Raw genomic sequence first — 9,548 nt, 5'->3', positions numbered from 1 at the left:
TTATATATTATATTAATCACGATATATATGATACACGTCGGTGCTAAATATATAGATATATACGTAGCGTGCACAAGAAATCATATAGGGATTTGCCTTAATTTTATGATATTCAACACGTGTATGACTTAATACATGTAACGTTTGCATAGATATATGTATTATAGATCAGTTTGTCAATTCATGTTACAAGTTGTAACATACTATTATACATGTGTAATATATGTATGATGAAACTACTCAAAAACTGAACTAAATAGGTATATTTAATATATTTTCTAAACATGTTTTTTTCATTCGTTTTAACTACCGTTTGGTTATTTTTTTTATTGATGTACTGTATATTAATCTCACCGTTATATTCGCACAAAGTCATTGATGTAATATTGTGTATAGCATTGCCAACACACAATCAACTATTTGAACCATGTTTTGTTGTGTTTTCTTTTGTTTGTTTGTTTGTTTTTTTGTTTTTTTTTAAGCAAATGTTTTAAACAAATTTCAAATGTACATTTTCGAGCTCAGGAGCCGCCGGTTTGTCAATTTAATTTGACGGGGAAATATTGTGATTTAATATTTGTTCATACTGTTAATATTATGGCCCAATAATATTTAATATATCGTTGAATCCCTAGACTTTGTCACGTTTTAGATTGTTCATAATACATTTGGCCAATTATATTACAGGCTTTCCCTGGTTCTTTAAATACATTTGAAAGTTGACATACAGCATTATGCAAAAACATTCACTATTATGTTTCTTTCAAGAGTCTGACAGTGGTTATTCTCTTTGCAATTCTTAATAGGAAGCCACTTCACCTCCTTCAATCTGGAACGGGGAGTTTTTCGGGCGTGAAAGCCTACCAGTCCGGTCTAAAAGTGAGAAAAAAGGAACTTATTACTGGAGTTCAAATCCACCAGGCGTCGATGACTTCCCATCCCGATAGTGAAGGATGTGCAAGAAAAAAGATACTTTCTCTTGGACGCATTGGTTAAAAAAAAAAAAAAAAAAAAAAAATCAGATGTAATTAAAACCTTGTATGTGTATTAACCCAAATGCGCCACCCAGCAAGAGTCTAATTATAAAGTTCCGGTTGAAAACAAAAATGTGTACAAGTCTGTCGAGTTCTCTCTCTTGTAAGACATCACCGTTCAGCGCGTGAACTTAAAATACTGCTTATGTTTTACTGCCTTACACTACAAAAGGCAAATATCTCTTTTAAACTGGCACATGAATAATTTTGTTTGAAATGACATATCAGGGGCCCGATTCAGGTGCGTTTTTTTTTTTTTTTTCTTAGCCTGTCTATCTAGCGTTGCACACACATTTGGTCGTATTACCTGTCGTATTACACCAACACCATAACCTATAAATACAACAGGAGGACCACAGTCGTTTGCATCATTGAAATTTGTGAAACATGGTTGCTGTAATTTATACCGTGTATTTAAGACATAGACAGAGACAGTTACCAACACTAATATGTGCGCGGTGTCTTTGACATGGTTTCTGATCAAGAAATGACCGTGAACAGCTTACAGGGAGAATATGCAATACGTCCCTAATATTCAAACGGCCCTCTCTTTCTTTTGTGGAATGTGTGCACCAGGATGAGGGTGGCTCAGCCTGTTTGTTTCGCATTACGTCTCCACTTTTTAGTTTGTTTGGAGGGGCTGGTGTCAAGCTGCTATAACCTGTCCACTTTCTTTTTTTTTTTTTTTTTTTTTTTTAGCTTGATCCCATGTTATGACCCGCTGGCAACATTTATCTTATTTGCAATTGCATTCCCTTCCATCCCTCTAAGAGAACTTTTTCTGTCCGGTTTGTCTCTTAACATAATCATGTTTACTTGCATCTGTCACCCAGGCCAACCCTGCTTTATCAAACACAACGTGAAATCGCGTAGCCTACCCGCATGACAGCAGGTCCTGACACGGTTAGGTTCCGACCAGGGCATGTCAGTGTGAAAAGGGTTCTGTCCCGTATATAACTAATGATTAGGCAAATGAGATTTCCAAGACCATTCAAAAAACACTTCTTTCCTTGTGTTGCGTTGTGTATTTTCAGACTTGGGATACAATTTGCTAGCATGCCTGTCATGTTGAAAGACACGCGATTCGACTGGAATATGATATTGATAACTGATCGAAATAGCAGGTGGTAACTGGTCGAAAGGCCTATTTGATCTTACGTTCTCACAACAATATATAGAAACGAGCTCCAGCTCTACAGTAAAAATCGTATCCATGGTGATACAACTTAATAATATAATTATCTACAATTATGTTTTTATTGTAACGATTGTTAGATTGCAATATTGTCATTGCAGTTGTCTCTATTCATGGGTTGCCAAATTGTGCACAAAGAATTCGATGTATTTATTTATTTTCTGTTAGTTTGCTTGACAATATAATTTAATAAAATGTGAATGTGCAATATGTTTATTTCTGATGTGTTTGCTTAGTTAGGTGTTAAAAGCCGGTTTACATTGTGGTATAACCAATAACGAGTTTCTTCTCATTTGTCTTTTTAACTCCAGTAAACATTCGTGGTCCCAAAATATGCATTGATTGGCCAATGTATAATAATATATGTAAAGGGACGTGTTAGCCATTTTTGTTACGCATCTGGAAGATACGCATTGCTTCTTTTTGTCATTGTCTTGTGTACAGTGCCGTGTTTACATATACTGGATATAATAAAGACTAAAGCTTTTCTGCAATGGCTTGGGGAGGGTAAGACAATTTAAACTGCTGCTTTGCTTTTTTAGGGTTACAGAACTGATCACAGATCAATGGTTGGAAACGAATTTCTTGTCTGATATTTGTATAACTCATTCAACAATAACCACAGAAGAGACATAATGGAAGAACAGCAAGAGGCTTCATTTTGATGCGAAATTTACCTTTTAATTAATAAAACATTCATGTTTATGGTTAAGAAAATCAATACCGCGTATTATTATTATTATTATTATTATTATTATTATTATTATTATTATTATTATTATTATTATTATCAGTATTAAAAAAACAAACAAACAAACAAAAAAGCTGTAATCCTTAATATGCTATAGTGTAAGCAATACGGCTGATGCAGCTAAAAAAATAAACTGGCATTTAATAATGATGTATCCACGGCTATAATAAACGTTTCTGTTTTATTTTGTGGTTAGTTATTGTGTACCTAAAGTGTGTAATAGCGTTTTGTTTATCCTAGGATTAACGTAATGATCTATTTTGTGCAATATAGCGTGTCCATATCCTACGGTAAACAACCAAAAGATCAACAGTTAAAGCCGAATGCATTTTAGTAGCCTGAGGTAAACGGAAATGTTGGAAGTCTTACTATTTTGATTCTTATAATAATGTGGAATTGTTCTAGTCAGCTTCGCCCTCTTTTAAACGAGCAGCAATTTACTTCACAGCTGTGCAGAATTGAATATTATTGCCTCATCCATGTTCCGAGTTATCTTCCCACGCGCCTTTTGGAGGTGGTGTTCAGGATTGATGTTTGTTTTTTTACCTTTTGTAAAACGAGTACTCACCTAATTTATTTCTCTTTTGTTTTCCATTGTTGGTCAATCCAAAAGAATAGACATAAATATGGTAATTGTAGGCATTAGGAAAAAAAAAATGACAGCAATATCTTTATACGTTGAATTATACGCGTTAAACAAAAATGCGTTATGTTCAAGAGATGGCATTATTATTATTATTATTATTATTATTATTATATATTATTATTATTATTATTATTATTATTATTATTATTAGTAGTAGTAGTAGTAGTAGGTGGCAGGATATATATATGCATATGTGTGTGTATATATATATATATATATATGTCTTGTTACAGACCATTACACTTTTGAATTTTACTGAACCAAACTATCAATCAATCTATATATTTTATATAGCGCCTTTCATAGTGGACCACCATCACAGAGCACTTTACAAGATACAGTAACAACAAGAAAATCCATAATACTTTAAATGCAGAAAAATGCATAACTAAGATATTTACTATACTAAAAATATACATGCTTGCTGCATCTAATATGATGAAGAAATTAAAATATTGTGTACAGAATTTTTTGTTATTTTTCTTAGCTTTGTCAGGCATTATTAGCTCTGACAGCATGCGGCTCAGGTTTTTAGGAGAGGATTTTGTAAAGAGATGACAGACAGGAAGGGCAGCAATCATGGGCTTCTTGGGCTAAACCCTTTTTTTTTTTTTGCCAGAATGTTCTGTTCGATGCCATTTATCCTTGATGATAGAAAATTGCTCTGTTGCCAGGACACTGCTGCTGAAATAGAGGGCAAGAGCAACATTTCCATTTTCCAGTTTGAAAGCCATTCAAAAGAATTAGGAAAATGAAAAATCCAGCGGTAAACAAAGGGGACTAAATAGATTCATATAATGCACCTTTTTCATTTTTCATTTTTTTGTGTTTAATGCCATGGCTTGTAGTCAACTCTTTGAAATAAGAGGATTGTGGAACACTTTCATGACCCCTACATTCTGAATTACCTCAATAGGCTAGCCCTAAAATCCAAATCAGAAAAGTATAAATAAAGCCCCTGTAACATAATCTACAGTTCACGATTTCATTAAATGATATAGTATGACACTAAGACTATTTTAGTTTGGTCTATTGTATTCTAAAAGATTAATGAAACATACTCATTTTCTGTGTACAGATCCCAGTCATTTATTGAAAAATACAAATAATCAATAGGACACTATCTTTCTGTACGACTTAACTTACCAGTAGATAACACTAACAGTATGCCACCAGCTGCTCTATTGGAAAATGATTGGTTCCAATAAAGGTCACAAGGATCTGCTTTATTTATATATTGCACCTGATGGTCCTTCTATTTCAGATATTTTGATTGTAAGCACATCAAAGTATAAACTGCCAACCATATAGGCTTGGAAATCAGTTGTCAAATGACAACCTCATTTCCTGTAATTGCATATGCTTATTTCATACATTTGGCCCCTTTGAACTACAGATTAATTGTGGTTAAATAATAGGTCTGGAAAATTACCTATATGGTAACAGTATCCTGGGAGACAGTCAGCATGGTTTTAGGAAAGGGAGATTGTGTCTAACTAAGATGCTTGATTTGTTTGAGGATGCAACATCGACAATGGATAATTGTAAAGCATATGACATGGTTTATTTAGATTTCCAGAAAGCTTCTGACAAAGTCCCACATAAAAGATTAATTCTCGAACTGAACGCAGTAGGGATTCAAGGAAACACATGTACATGGATTAGGGAGTGGTTAACATGTAGAAAACCAAAAATACTGATTAGAGGAGATGGAACCAATGGAGGACCACAGGGATCAATATTAGGTGCTCTGCTATTCCTAATCTACATTAATGACTTAGATTTCGGTATAGAAGCAAACTTGTTAAAATTGCAGACAACACAAAAATAGAAGGAGTGGCAAACACTGTTGTAGCAGCAAAGTTGATTCAAAATGATCTAGACAGCATTCAGAACTGGGCAGACACATGGAAAATTACATTTAATACAGACAAGTGTAAGGTACTGTACGCAGGCAATACAAATGTGCATTATAAATATCATATGGGAGATACTGAAATTGAAGAAGGAATCTTAAGACTGAGGAGTTTATGTTGACTCAGAAATGTCTTCATCGAGGCAATGTGGGGAAGCTATAAAAAAGCACAACAAGATACTCTGATATATAGTGAAAAGCTGTTGAATTAATGGGAAGTAGTGTTAAAACTTTACAATGCATTAATATGAGCTCATCTACAATATTGTGTTTAATTCTGGTTACAGAGCTACAAAAAAGATATTGCTGCTCTAGAAAGAGTGCAAAAAAGAGAATTTGTTATAATAATAATAATAATAATAATAATAATAATAATAATAATAATAATAATAATAATAATAATAATCTGATCTTGTCATCTTTCTCAGTCTCTGAAGTTGGCGAACACATTAACACACTAGCTATATCTATATTTTGTAAACCATTTATAAACTATGCACTTATTTTCTGCTTGAGCAGCTTCTAAATGGCATTATAATACTTGTACCTATCCTTTAATGCGTCTGTAATGTTTATTACAATTTGATTTGTTAAATAGTAATTTGGAATTGGGTTTAGAGTAATCTAATGGCATTCGGTATATGTTATGTTGTGCCTATAGCCCTATTCTGTTCAGTTTTACAAAACAATGAAGAATTAACTTAGGTACTACTTTGTACGATCCATGATAAACATGTAGTGCCTGTAGAGACATTAGCTGTTTGACATTTAAACAACTATATTTTAAAAAAAAACATGCATTATATCAGTGAGTGTTCCTAAGATTGTGTAACTTAATAGTGGAGCAGTAGTATGAATGGAAATTTAATAACACATTACTAGCATGAAATGAATATGGTGCATCATTACAAAACGCAGCACCTGGGTTGTACATTAAGGGGTTAACGTACCATAAAGATTGCCGTAATAATGGATATCCTTTTTTTCTCAATAATATTTACATTGTGTATGGTGTTATTGCATTTAGGAAAGGCATGTAATTACCTACATCCCCATGAGGTTTTGATGTGTACAAAGTAACAAAAGTGATCACAGTAGAAATCTATTCACCATGAAGATAGTGATTGCTGTGGAAATAATCCTTTGCATGGATCTTTCCTTTGCTAGCAGCGTCTCTATGACAAGGTGATTAACAGGAGCCTAATCCTGGGGGTAGATTACGTGCAGAATAGAGTCATTCTATTAGCATTAAAAATATCAATTTTGACCAAATGGACCGTGTAATTACTGTAACTACAGTATTTTGTAGAACAGACAATCCTCCCGTCATACTACTGTTTATCTATCCTTGTTAAAGTCAATGCAATAAGGTGTACACAAAACAGCCAAAACCAAACAAACTGGGGGGGATTCCTGAATTCCTTAAACATATCTGAGGATACAGGACATTGTTTTAAAGAAGAGTGTCTTTCACAAACAAACACACACCAATGCAAAATGATAATTACATTTTAATTAAATATCATATTAAGAACTGACTCAAGAGTTTCTACTATTATTACATTACCTAAAGGTACTTCTAAAAAGGTAACTTCTAAAAAATATCATCCAAAAAAAAATCTTCTTTAAAGAAGCATTTAACGTATTTCTTTTTTAATTTAATCATTTGTGTGTTCCACAAATTGCATATTTATTTGTAGAGCAAAGGCTATTTCACCTCAAAGGAAATATTTAACTGGGTTTAGAAGGTGTGAACTAGAAACCAAACTACAAAACCCCCAAGCATTTACACATATATTAACTGTTGGAGAGAGTGTTGCTGTTGAAGCAGCAATAGACGTAAAGGTCATGTAATACACTTCAATTCAATCCATTGATTCAGTGCTTTGACCATTTTTTCTCCCACAGCTGCAGCAGAAGATGGTCCGAGAAGTCTGCAGAGCCATCCTGGTGCTATTAGAGTTGTTGCTAATAATAGGTGTTTCATCGCAAGAAGATCAATCATGTTGAATTTTCCAAGGAATGGCTTCAGATCTACATCTGTCCCAATGGATCAAATTACACTTTTGTTTTTAGCTGCATTACTTTAAAATTGGTTGCCCTTTTTCATGCATGTGTGTCAATGGGCAGCTAAACTGATTTTCATTTCAATCTCTTGTCAGCTGAATATGTAGAGTTGAAATGCATTGCTTCTCCATCCAATAAATATTTTTCCTTTAAGTATCCTGAATTTCTTCACTGCATCTACCACGCATGCTGTTTCATTGCCAAGAACAAAACACATGCAGGTTATCCAACAATGAACCACAATGCTAATTCCATTCTATTTTCTTAAATAACAAACTGTAAAATTACATTTCTAGATTTATATTTCTAAATGTGCATTCATATCCCCTGAACAAAACTTTCTCATTCATGAAACATTAATGGGGATCATTCTCCTTTTTAAAACAAGGTGATTAAAGACTAAATTAAATTCCTTGAAACTCCGTCCTTTTACAGTACAGTAGTCTCCACGTATAGGAACACCTCATAAGAGAACACTTTGCCTAAAAGAACACCCTTGTGGTGAAACTGATTTTTCCCCATTGTAAATGCTCTGGCTAAAGGAGCTTAAAAAAACACTTTCTTGGCCCCAATAGCAATTCGTTCACAACTGATACAGTACTGTTTTTTAACCTGATAACTATTCATCATCAAACCGGTTTATTCAGTCTTTTCAAAAGCGACTTGTCGTCGCGAAAGTGTCACACCAATTGGTTTATTCAATCTTTCCAGAACCACCGTCATATCATTGCATCGTTTTGTATTCTGATTTCCACAAGTGCACCTCATCACTACAAAATGGCATGTAAACAAAGGTCGAAATACTACTGTTTCTCTTGCTACAAAAAGTTGGAAACTCTTGAAAAAAACCTGAATCAGACACAAGTCGATGAACAATTTGGTGTTTCCCATTCTAGTGAGTTACTTCACCATTCTGTTAAATAAGGTGCATGTCTTGTATATTGCTGCTGCAGTTTTTAATGTATGTAGTATTGCTGTGTAAATTTAGCTTGGCAGTTTATTAACATTAGTTTGTCTGTTACTTTATTATTAAAGTTTATTAACATACACTTGCCTATTTCTTTTCTTCTACTTATTTATTTAGTTTCATATGTTGGTACACGTGTCATGACAAGTAATACATATTTATTTATTAATTGTTTCATATTGTGTCGGGTGGCTAACTCCATCTCGGAGAACACTTTGCTTTCTTCCCAAGTGGTGTTCTCTGTGCCAGAGACAACTGTATTCCAAGTCACATACAAACTTAAAACTCTTATTTAGTAGAAAACAAGTCAAGCAGTTAAAGTTTTGGCTTATAACTTCTTAAATGAATTAAAGATTGAAATTTTGCTCACATCATTCATAGGCGACACAACGACTGGAAGTTCCAAAAGCTGTTGTAATAAAATTAATCTAGCTCTTTTACTATCTATGTATTGTAAGGGATGAATGATAACTGGTGAATTCCAAGGGTATTCTTCTTTCAACATATAGATGCAGTGTTCTCAGGTCTAACTCAACTATATACAGGTATGTTTTAAATTACAGAATGCAAAACATTAAGCGTATACTATTTACTTTTCCAAGGAACATCATATAAAAACAATATAATCTGTAAAACCTGTTTCCATTATGAGGCACATCATTATAACGGCAAGAAATCACACTTTAAAATAGTTACGAAAATCTATAGCAGAACTAGTGAAGTAGACATGGACATTTTTCTTATTTTTTGCAAGATGACACACTTTCTGGTTCCATTTATATTGAAATGGGTTTTGCTAGCTGAATACAAACAGCCTTCATATATGTATTTTGTTTATTTTACTGCAATGGGCACTACCTTTTTGTTTGCCTCCCACTGAGGCATACAAAATGCATTATTATAATGGAAAATGCATTTCGAAAACTAATTTAGCAGCGTCACAATTTCTGGGAAAGAAAGAAACATCTTCATA

At 33.5% G+C, this 9,548-nt stretch overlaps 2 long non-coding RNA genes across 3 annotated transcripts in view; both read left to right on the top strand.

Annotated features, from left to right (window-relative positions):
• Positions 1 to 2,232, top strand: part of LOC121313562 — a 7,791-nt gene extending 5,559 nt beyond the window's left edge. The window contains exon 3 of one of the 2 annotated variants that reach the window (XR_005950008.1): positions 807 to 2,232. This is a non-coding gene — a long non-coding RNA (uncharacterized LOC121313562). The remainder of the gene's footprint in view (positions 1 to 806) is intronic. The other variant, XR_005950007.1, reaches the window with a different exon arrangement.
• LOC121313561 overlaps positions 1 to 7,761 on the top strand; it is a 17,798-nt gene extending 10,037 nt beyond the window's left edge. Inside the window, exon 2 of the long non-coding RNA XR_005950006.1 lies at positions 7,450 to 7,761. This is a non-coding gene — a long non-coding RNA (uncharacterized LOC121313561). The remainder of the gene's footprint in view (positions 1 to 7,449) is intronic.
• Positions 7,762 to 9,548: the final 1,787 nt, after the last annotated feature.

The sequence above is a fragment of the Polyodon spathula genome, chromosome 3 (assembly GCF_017654505.1).
Source record: "Polyodon spathula isolate WHYD16114869_AA chromosome 3, ASM1765450v1, whole genome shotgun sequence".
NCBI lineage: Eukaryota > Metazoa > Chordata > Actinopteri > Acipenseriformes > Polyodontidae > Polyodon > Polyodon spathula.
Note: the sequence above shows the minus strand (reverse complement) of the source record. Positions and strands in the feature narration are given on the sequence as shown.